The following is a 10667-nucleotide window of genomic DNA, read 5'->3' as shown; positions in this document are numbered from 1 at the left end:
GCTTACAATGGCAAAGTTAAGTAGTAACAGCAATCACAAGGCCTGCAAAGCCTAAAATATGTTTTATCTTGCCTTTTACAGAACAATTTTTCCTGCCCCAGTCTTTGAGGCTTGTGGGGCCATGAGCTGGAAGGTGCCTGGGTCCCTGGATAACTGCATGGACTGTGTTGTGGTCAAGAAATTAACACTTATCATGCTAAGCCACCAAGGCCAGGGGTTGTTTGTTGCAACAGTTAGCCTCACTGGGCAAACAGTTAATGCACTTGCATGCTAACCAAAAGGTTGGAGGTTTGAGTCCGCCCAGCGGCCCTGGTGGTGTAGTAGTTAAGAACTTGGCTGCTAACCAAGAGGCCCGCCTTTCAAATCCACCAGCTGCTCCTTGGAAACTCTACGGGGGCAGTTCCACTCTGTCCTACAGGGTTGCTGTAAGTTGGAATCGACTTGATGGCAGTGGGGTTTAGAGGCGCCCTGGAAAAGGCCTGGGAATCTACTTCTGAAAATCCTATGAAGCACAGTTCTACTCTGACACACATGGGGTTACTGTGAGTTGGAATCAACTCTACAACTACTGCTTTCTTTACCTAATAGAAGTAGTTACATAGGAACTGGGAAGCAATGAGCATTTGAGAGAAACGGGTTTTCTGTTATTGAAATATCAAGAGGCCTTTGAGATTAAAATATCCAGTTTCAGGCACTGTTATACCCAGGTGCTCAGCAGTGATATTAGGAACCCCTCTCTCTTGGCGTGTCTCCAACTTTTCTTGGCTCTTCCCATTGGCCACCATCACCCTCAGGCTTCAGGTTCTTTTTCCTAGTAGCACCAGCCAAAGCTTTGCACTCATTCTGATTGAATTGCCTTGGGTCTTGTGCCCATCTCTGAACCAATCACTGATATTGGGGAGGTGGAATACAGTTGGTTGCTGGTGCTACAGCAGCAGCTTTCCTGTAGGACTGGGGTGACCACCTGCCTCACTTAAATCACATTGTCTGCAAGAGTCAGTTCTTACAAAGAAAAATTAAGGAGTTGTTACAAGAGGTGGGAAATGGGCACTGGACAGGCAGAAACCACAGAAAAAAATCCCTGTAAGATCTAACTTTATATTTCCTGGTCTACAATTTCCTCATCTACAAAATGAAAAGGTTGACATAAAGTGATAGCCCCAAGATTTGTACCACCAAGCACCCATCTATCCTCTTTGTTTCCCACTGTAGTGACCAAATAAAATGAAAATTTAAAGATTTTGCCTATAATTCATCCATTCTTGCACCCATCTGGTCAACATTCATCACACTTCTATTCAACACTTTCTAGCTGCCAGCCTTGTTCTAGCACTGGACTCATAAACATGAAAACGCCTTGGCAAACTTGCTGCTTACACAAAGGCTAATATGTCCCACTCTCCTCTGACCCGTTCATTTTCTAACTAAAACACCGATATTGTGGGGGGACAGGACGTATACAGCCTCATTGGAAACAGGCTACTATTCCAGGCTCAGGGGGTGAATCATGCTTGTTCTAAACTATTCATGAAAATCCAATTCTCCTTTTCCACATGGGTCTAGTGGAAGGTACACGATGCATTCTGGGCAATGAAATACAAGGGAGAGTCTGCTGGTGGTTTTCCTTCTGCATTCAAAGCCAGAGCCTCAGTAGAAGAAAACATTTTGCTCTTTCCCCTTCAACTCTGCTGGGGATACAAGTCTGAGGATGTCTGGGACAGGAGCAACAAATTTGCAATCACAAAGTGGCATATACAAGGATAAAGAGCCAAGAAACTGATCATGATGCAGCAGGAAGGATAGTCCAAGCCTGAGGCCATCGTGGTTTGCCCAGCCCTTGGGCCTCTGTGTCCAGCCTAGGCTCCTAAGTGTCCAGGCCTTTGTTAGGTGAGGCAATTAGATATCTTCTTTGTTTAGGCTGCTGTTAATCTGTTACTTGCCATCAAAAGCATTGCTAATTGATACAGCAGCTCCAACAGAGGTTCTCAGGCAGCCAGTGGTGTATCTAGGGTATTGCACCAGCCCTGAGCCTGTGGCGCCATTGAGCAGTTTCTATTAACCCAGTATGGCCCAAAGTCATTCCTCAAGCACAATAATGTGTTAATTAAAAGATTAATGAGCTTGACTTGTATTTTTGAGCTGATATTACTGTAAAGTTAGCTAAAAAAGGGGTGTCAGATGTTTGGACAGGGGCACAATTTTGCTGCTTGCTATAGGCGCCATTTTCTGTAGATACGCCGCTGGCCATACAGAGTTAATAGAAACTGGTCAGTGGTACCCTGTGCCCAGGGCTGGTGCAGTACCTGCCATACCTTAGTTATGCCTCTGCAGGCAGCTTATATCCTGAAGATGTTCAGTGAATAGACAATTAATTACAATTGTCAAAAGTGTTCTGAAAAGGAAGTGCAGGAGCTTTTACTGGGGAGAACTAATCATGTCAAATCGTTACGTTTAACAAGTAATAAATTTTTTTAAACCATTTTAGAGAACTAGAAATTAGTTGGAAATTTTTTTCTTAAGAATTATATAGTAAACATTTTGCTTTTGCCATGTGTACTCTGTCACAACTACTCAACTCTGCTGTTATACATAGCGCAAACAAAGCCCTAGACAATAAGTGAATGAATGGGTGTGGCTATGTTGCAATAAAACTTTATTTATAAAAGAAGGCAGCTGGCTGGACCTGGTCCATGAAGACTCCTGAATTAGATATACACATCTGAGAATGCAATAAATCAGGGAATTAGTTGGTAATAACCCATTGTCATGGAGTTGATTCCAACTCATAGTGACCCTATAGGACAGAGTAGAACTGTCCCACAGAGTTTCCAGGGAGCACCTGGTGGATTCCAACTGCTGACGTTTTGTTAACGGTCGTAGGCACCAGTTAAAATCTGGAAAACCTGTAGAAATTCTGTGTCCCAGATTCCCATATGCCAGATCTTTAAGCTCACACATTCTGAGACCCAGCGACTCCTCTATCACAGCTTCCCCTTATCCCACGGGAGTTCTGAGACCCAGCGACTCCTCTATCACAGCTTCCCCTTACCCCACAAGAGTTCTGAGACCCAGCGACTCCTCTATCACAGCTTCCCCTTATCCCACGGGAGTTCTGAGACCCAGCGACTCCTCTATCACAGCTTCCCCTTATCCCACGGGAGTTCTGAGACCCAGCGACTCCTCTATCACAGCTTCCCTTTACCCCACGGGAGTTCTGAGACCCAGCGACTCCTCTATCACAGCTTCCCCTTATCCCACGGGAGTTCTGAGACCCAGCGACTCCTCTATCACAGCTTCCCTTTACCCCACGGGAGTTCTGAGACCCAGCGACTCCTCTATCACAGCTTCCCCTTACCCCACGGGAGTGGACCTGGGGAGGGGGGTCAGCTATACGTGCACCAGCAATCAGCTCAAAGATGGCCGTCGTAGCTAGCAGAAATTCCAGAATCACATAACGTGTGGTGTGTGGTAATCTACAAGGGACGTGATTTGTAATGTGAATATTTAACCTTTTAGTATACCTCCCAAGAAGTTTCTTAGTTTAGAAAAGACACACAAAAAAATACTAAAGAGAAACCAGACCTGCAGAAAAGTTGGAAGATTTTGTCTTACTTTTTTTTTTTTTTTTTGAAACATTGACTTTGTTGCAGCTAGTGTAAGTAGTTCTGGTTCTGGAAAAAAAAAAACTAAACACACACAGACACACACATTCTCTGTACCCTCACTCATACGTCAGAAAAAAAAGTTGAAAAACACTGAAGACTCACCAGATTACAAGATCATGTTGCGAAATTCTGTAAAGACCCACTAACTCAACTGTCTGTTGGGTTCAGGAAGATAACACAAATGGAATGAGTTGGATACAAGGCAATAGGGAATGGTGGAGACTGAGGCTAACTGGACAGCTTAGGCCCTGTCTAAAGGAGCAGTCTCTACATAACCCCAGTCTTGTTTGCTAAAACAAAAGATTCTAGCATGAAAAGATTGCTAGATCTTTAAACAGAAGATTAAATTTTATGTAAAGAATTATCTATTTTATAATTTTTTCGGAACCAAGCAAAACATGCTTGTGGGCTCAATCGTGCCTTAGATTGTAGGTTTGTGACAACTACATGCACACATGTGCACGCGCACACACACAAACCTCCTCTTCCAGACTAGGAACACATTACTTCAGCAAGATGCCGGACCACACTGAAGTCTAGCTGCATCTTAACAGATCAGGTTGCAAACACCGCCTCTCCCAGACAAGATGGACTGTTGTAGAAATGGCAGCCCTTCCCATATCTCACACTATGGATCTATTAGCCTCGTTATTTATGGAGAGGAGGGAAGAGGGTGATAATTTATACACACATTTGTTTTGTAAAAATTACACTCCTACCCTCTGATGGGTTAGAGTCCCCCCAGAATATCACTTCTCTGTGATAGATAATGTGGCTAGAAGGGGAAATGCTGAGTTGTTGAAGGTTTTTACATTCTTACATTGCCACTTATAGCAAACTGTGTCATTCAATGAGTCACACAGTTTCCCCCCTTCTTAAAAGGTCACAAAAAGAAAAATGGATCACAGCAGTTTATACTTATCGAGTAAAGGACACAGAAAGAATTGCAATGGAAACACCACTCCATAAAGAAACACAGTGTTTAATGGGACTTTAATTGAAATGTTACATGTTAAGACATGTATCATGTTTCAGCAGGAAACCAAGCTGATAGAAAGAAGGCTAAGGACAATAGTGGTACTCAAGACATTTTGAAAGTTGGTACTTCTAAGGCACTTTGGTAAGAAAACAACCCACCACATGACTCATATTAAAGAGATGCTGTTGTATTTGGTGTAGAAAATGATTCCAAGATGGTGGCAAATAAAATAAACTTCCCAGCTTAGTGCAATGCTAAAGAAAACTATTGTGTACTACAGGAAGATACTTTCGGGCACTCGAATATTAAACAAAAACCTGGGTTGTTTGGTGTGGTGGATGCTGGTTGCTTTTGCTGCCTGACTTCCATTCTTCTTTCTCCTTCAAATAACACCATTTGGAGTCTGCTTTGGCGGCAATTAATCCTCTTCCATGCTAAGCTACGGCATTTTGTGGTACTGAACCCACCCAGCTCTAGGGGTGGCTCTTGACTGGGGGAAGCCAATAAGTTCTCCGATCTAACCCCTCTGGCTACCATGATTTGAACCTATGATGGACAGAGGTCCAGTCAGGACCAATCGGACCTGTGGGGAAGTCCGCTAGGGCTTCTGGGAAAAAAGAAATTTCTCTCTCTCTCTCAACTCCTTGAGAGCAATAGGAAGATACTTCTGTAGTCTGTGTGATATGAAGATGTCTTAGTTATCTATTGCTGTTATAACAAAAATACCAAACAGAAGATTATTCTCTCACAGTCTGGTAGGCTAGAAGTCCAAATTCAGGGCGTCAGCTCCAGGGGAAGGCTTTCTCTTTCTGTCTGCTCTGGAAGAAGGTCCTTGTTGTCAATCTTCCCCTGGTCTAGGAGCTTCTCAACGCAGGGACCCAGGGATCAAAAGACATGCTCTACTCCTGGCACTACTTTCTTGGCAGCATGAGATCCCTGTGTCTCCATGCTCACTGCTCTCTCTTATATCTCGAAAGAGATTGACTGAAGACACAACCTAATCTTGTAGATTGAGCCCTGCCTCATTAACATCATAAAGGTAGGATTTACAACACACAGGAAAATCATATCAGATGACAAAATGGTGGATAATCACACAATGCTGGGAATCATGGCCTAGCCAAGTTGTCACACATTTTGGGGGATGCAATTCAATCCGTGACAGAGGATTTGAAGATTTGAGCTATAAAAAACATTCTACTACTAAGATGGAAGAGCCTGAAGCTGCCAGTGGGATCTCCTTTGGAGCCTAAAGAAGAAGCTGATGACAGTGCCGAAAACCAGGAGGAAAAAATGGGAAGGAAAAAGCTGGTCCTTAACAACACTAGATCAAGCTATACCTGAAGGCAGTCCTGCCTCTGACCTATTCAGTAATGCAAGTCTTTCTCAAGCCAGTTTGAAGTGGATTTCTTGTCACTTTCAAAAGTTTTCTAACTCATCATTTGGTATGGTCAAATTGATGATGACATGTTAATACCCTTTCAACAGATTATTCTGGGTTATGAGGCCATACTGTGAGTTTCTGCTTCCTGGTTTTGTTTACTGTATTGTTTTCAATTGGAATAAATGCCTTCTTATGTTATTTCTTACCAGGCTACTTGCCCATATTTTACTACAGCACAGTTCAAGTGCCAGTTACTCTGACTCCAGTATGGCAAGAATTATAAAGATCGGCGTTTGAGTTCTGCTGAGGTTGCTCCGTGTAGTGGTTAAGAGTACAAGCGTTAGGTTGGAGACACATGATTTTGAAACCTGGCTCTGTAATTTAGCAGCTATGTGACTTTGGAAAATTCATCCAAATTCTCTAAGACACTTTTTCCAACCTGTGAAAATACCGTTAATAACGGCATCTTGTATCAGACGGCTTGTGTGACGATCAAATGAGATGATGCATATACAGCGCTTACCAGGGTGTCTGACACAGCAAATGCTCAAATAAATGTTGAGGCTGTTGTTGTTGTCATTGTCGTCAAACGTGTCAAGGAACCTGCCGTATAGAAAGAGCCCAGTCAATCTAAGCTGCAGTTATTAGCTCAATAAATATTTGTAAATGAGTAATTAAAAAATGATAAACAAATGGTTGAATGAATCCAAAATAAATTAAAATATGGTCCAATGAAAAATGAATGAGTGAATGGGAGCTGGACTGAGAAGTGAGGCCACAGGTAGAGGGCCTGGCCCAGGGGCTGAGAAGGAAGAAGAAAGAATGGAAGGGCAGTCTGTGCTTTATGGGAATGCCCTTCCCATGATCTGCGCCCCCATCAAGCTGAATGTTCTGCGATGCTGCCCCCTTCCTGCTCTCATTACTGCAGGTCATCTGTCAGCAGCTTTTTGATGGGCAGCTTTACAGACAGCCATAAAGCAGCACTTATGGCCAAAGTCACCACACTTTGTTGAGTCCTGTTCTCAGGGTGTCCATGCCACTTTCTTCTCTTTCTCCAGGCCAGAGTCACAGACAGAATTTAGTACAGATAGCTTACTTCCTCCTATTCATTCCTCATAGTCTCTGGAATAAATTTTGAGAGACTTCAAGACCCAAAAGGCCAGTAAGAATAAGTAGAATAATAGTGGGCATTTACTTCAGGCCAGGTGTGGGCTCACCATCTCGAGTGGGGCATCCCATTCAACCTTCAGAACTCCAGACGGCAGGTACACCCTCAACTCAACTTTGCTGCTGAGGAAAAAGATACCTTGAGGTTGTGTGACTTGGTCTGTGTCATAGAGCTAGGAAATAGCAGAGCCAGGATTTGAACCCAGGAAGTCTGAAGCCTCTGCTCCACAGGACTTTAGATGTCATTGTTCTCTACGTTGTTTGGACTCCTGCAGCACTTAAAGCTACAAATGCAGTCGCAGGTTTCATCAGAATCCTCAGAAATGAACTCAACAGAAGTGATTTTCCTGAAAAAAAAAAAAAAAGTCTTCAAACGTAGACACCTTTGACATCTTTTGAGATAAGTTAAGAGCTCAGATTTATAAGACTTCTTTGGAAGGGTTCTGTTTTTTTTTTTTTTTTTAATGTCCCTCTTATTCTATTGGTGTTTAGTAGCCCTGATTTATAGGTCTGGGCATACCAAATGCCACTTTGAGGGACCATCAGCATTCTTGGTGTTTGGTATCTGAACTACCAATGTTAGCGAGGCTGAATTTAGCTGAAACGCTGTTTTAGATCCGCTTTCATGGCAAGGCAGCAAGGAGCTATGCAGTTTTCAGGGTCTGAGTCCCCAGCTGCACAGAGCAGAGTGTAGAAGGGGCATTTAGAGCTAAGAAACAATAGTGTGATGATGAGCACACCTCAGCTCTCCTAACTGTAGGAGAGGGCAGCGGTCCACAGGGATGGGTCCTAGGTCATCGTGTTTGTACCTTGTGATCTTGGTCATTTCTTAGAATGGACCAGGAAATAACTTCTGGACCAAGTGTGCCAATTGCATTCTGTCTCCCAGGAACTGAGACTGGGAGACAGTGAGTTAGTTTCTGAACGTGGACCTGAATTATGCAACATTTGGGGCAGCCATATTTTCACCAAACAAACTTAGCTACAGAAGAAACTTGTCTTTAGTGACCAAGGTAGAGAGCGTGAAATAGACATGAAAGGAGAGAGAAGGACAGAGGGTGAGAGAGAGCGAGCGAGAGAGCAAGTAAACGGGAGCCCACAAGCACCTCGACGGCTTTCTAGTTCTTGAATCCATTGTCTTAGATTCCCAGTGCTACCATAACAGAAATACCAAGAGCAGGTGATTTAAAGAACAGAAATTTATCTTCTCACAGTTCTGGAGGCTAAAAGTTCAAACCAGGGTCTCAGGCCATGTAAATTCCTTACTGATAGGTAGCTCCAGGCATTCCTTGGTTCTTTGGCTTGTAGACGATCTGCCCATGGTGCCTGTCTTTCCCTGTGTGTGTGTATCTCTATGTCTAATCTGCTCCTTTACAACTGAGAAGTGATTAGATTTAGGACCCATTCTACTTGGATATGATCTAATTATATAACAAAAACTTTATTTCCAAACAGGATTACATCCACAGGTATAGGGGTTAGGATTCCAACACACATTTTGGGGACTACAATTTAATTGATAATATCCAGTGTCTTCCTGAAGGCTCTTGCATCCCAGCCTTTTGCATTCTCTAAGTTGTCTTCTGCCCTTATAATAAGTACCTAAACATTTTGCTTCAGCTAAATAAGATGGTTTCTGTTGCTTGTATCCAAAAAGCACAGAATAATAAAATAGCCAAGGATTTTTACTGTTCAGAGATTTAAATCCTCTTTGAGTCAAGGAAGTTTACAATTAATGCATAAATAATTTTATTGGTCAGAAAGATTTTTGATGAGCTTTCTTATCAAGGTCAAGAAGTGGGCAGGCAGAGCTATTGATTTAATATTTTTAGCAACAAGTAACAATAAAATGTCTGAATTGTTTCTTCTAAGGCTGCTAATTTCCTTATAAGACTCTTGGGTGGCTCAAAAGGGAAGTACTAATTGTTAATTTTAGGAAGAATAGTGGTAGTGATCATTTAGGTTAGAGATGGAGGAAGATAGTTAGGGATAACCAGAAAAACCAGCTGTAATTCAAGAAAACAAATGGCCATTTTGATAGGAGTCAAACAAACTTCCAGAAAATGCCTCACCTTGTACTGGATATAATAACCCTGCTTCTGGATAGAATCCATCCCCAAAACTGAGAGGGAAAGACAACAAATGAGTGGGAGAAGGAGAAGTTCTCTGATTGCCATAGAGGGAAACCAAACTCAAAAAACTTAGTAAAAGAGTAGGAGAGGGTTTTATGGCTGGGATATGAGACGCACATGGCTAGACCAAACTTTGGGCCTGGGTGGATCCAGCAGCTGAACAAGCCACCAGAATACTGTCTCTTTGACCTCGTGGCTCTCTGTTTTGTCTGTTGGCTTCATTCTCAAGCAAGTCCTTCACATGTATGGTTGCTAGATTTAGCAAATAAAAGTCAAGGACATCGAAACAAACCTGAAGTTCAAACACACAGTGAATGAGTCTTCAGCATAAACATGTCCCATAAAATGTTCAGGCTGTAATTATTAGTAAAAAATTATTTATCATTTACCTGAAATTCAAATGTAATGGGTATCCTCTATTTTATCTGGTGACCCTATTCATTTGAGGTAGTGAAGGTAGCTGCCAGTACTTGGGGGCTTATAGTCCCATAATGTAGTAGCCCAAGTAGAACAAGGGCTTATTTTCAAAAATTCCAGTATATATCTCAGGGCTGTCTCCCATTGGACCAACTTAGGTGGTGTGCCCATCCTTGAACCAATCACCGTGGTCTAGGGAATGGAATAATCTGATGGGTCAGCCCTGTCCTAGAGTATGGCTATGAAGAAGAGGTGGCAGAAAATATCTGTCAATAAAAAAAAAGAATTACGTAGACTTCTGCTGTGGATTGAATTGTGTCCCCCAAAATATGTGTTGGAATTCTAACCCTGTGGATATAATCCCATTTGAGAATAACGTTTTCTTCGAAATGTTAATGAGACCATATCAATGTAGGGTGTGTATTAAACCTAATCACTTTTGAGATATAAAAGAGCAGATTAGGCACAGAAGCAAGCACGCACAAATGGAGGAAAGATAGATGCCACGTGGAGGTCACCAAAGAACTGAGGAACACTGAGGCCAGAAAGGTGAGACAAAGATTTTTCTCCAGTGTGGACAGAGAGAGGCTTCCTCTAGAGCAGTGCCCTGGATTCAAATCTGTAGCCTCTTAAACTGTGAGAAAATAATTTTCCATTCATTAAGGTCACCCATTTGTTACAGCAGCTCTGAGAAACTAAGACAAATTAAAAAAAAAAACAATTAGAACAGAATACAGAAATAATCTTATTTCAAGCTCCTCACTTAGAAAATGCAAAATGAAGCCCAAAGAGCTCCTCTAATCTTGATGCAGCACAATCATGGACAATTCTGAGCTTGAACACCCATTTCCCAAGCCCTCACCATCCAGGGCTCTTTCTATGAATCCATGTGGCCATCATCATGCTGATTCTGAAGTCTGATA

This window comes from Loxodonta africana, chromosome 24 (assembly GCF_030014295.1).
Source record: "Loxodonta africana isolate mLoxAfr1 chromosome 24, mLoxAfr1.hap2, whole genome shotgun sequence".
Lineage (NCBI taxonomy): Eukaryota > Metazoa > Chordata > Mammalia > Proboscidea > Elephantidae > Loxodonta > Loxodonta africana.
Note: the sequence above shows the minus strand (reverse complement) of the source record.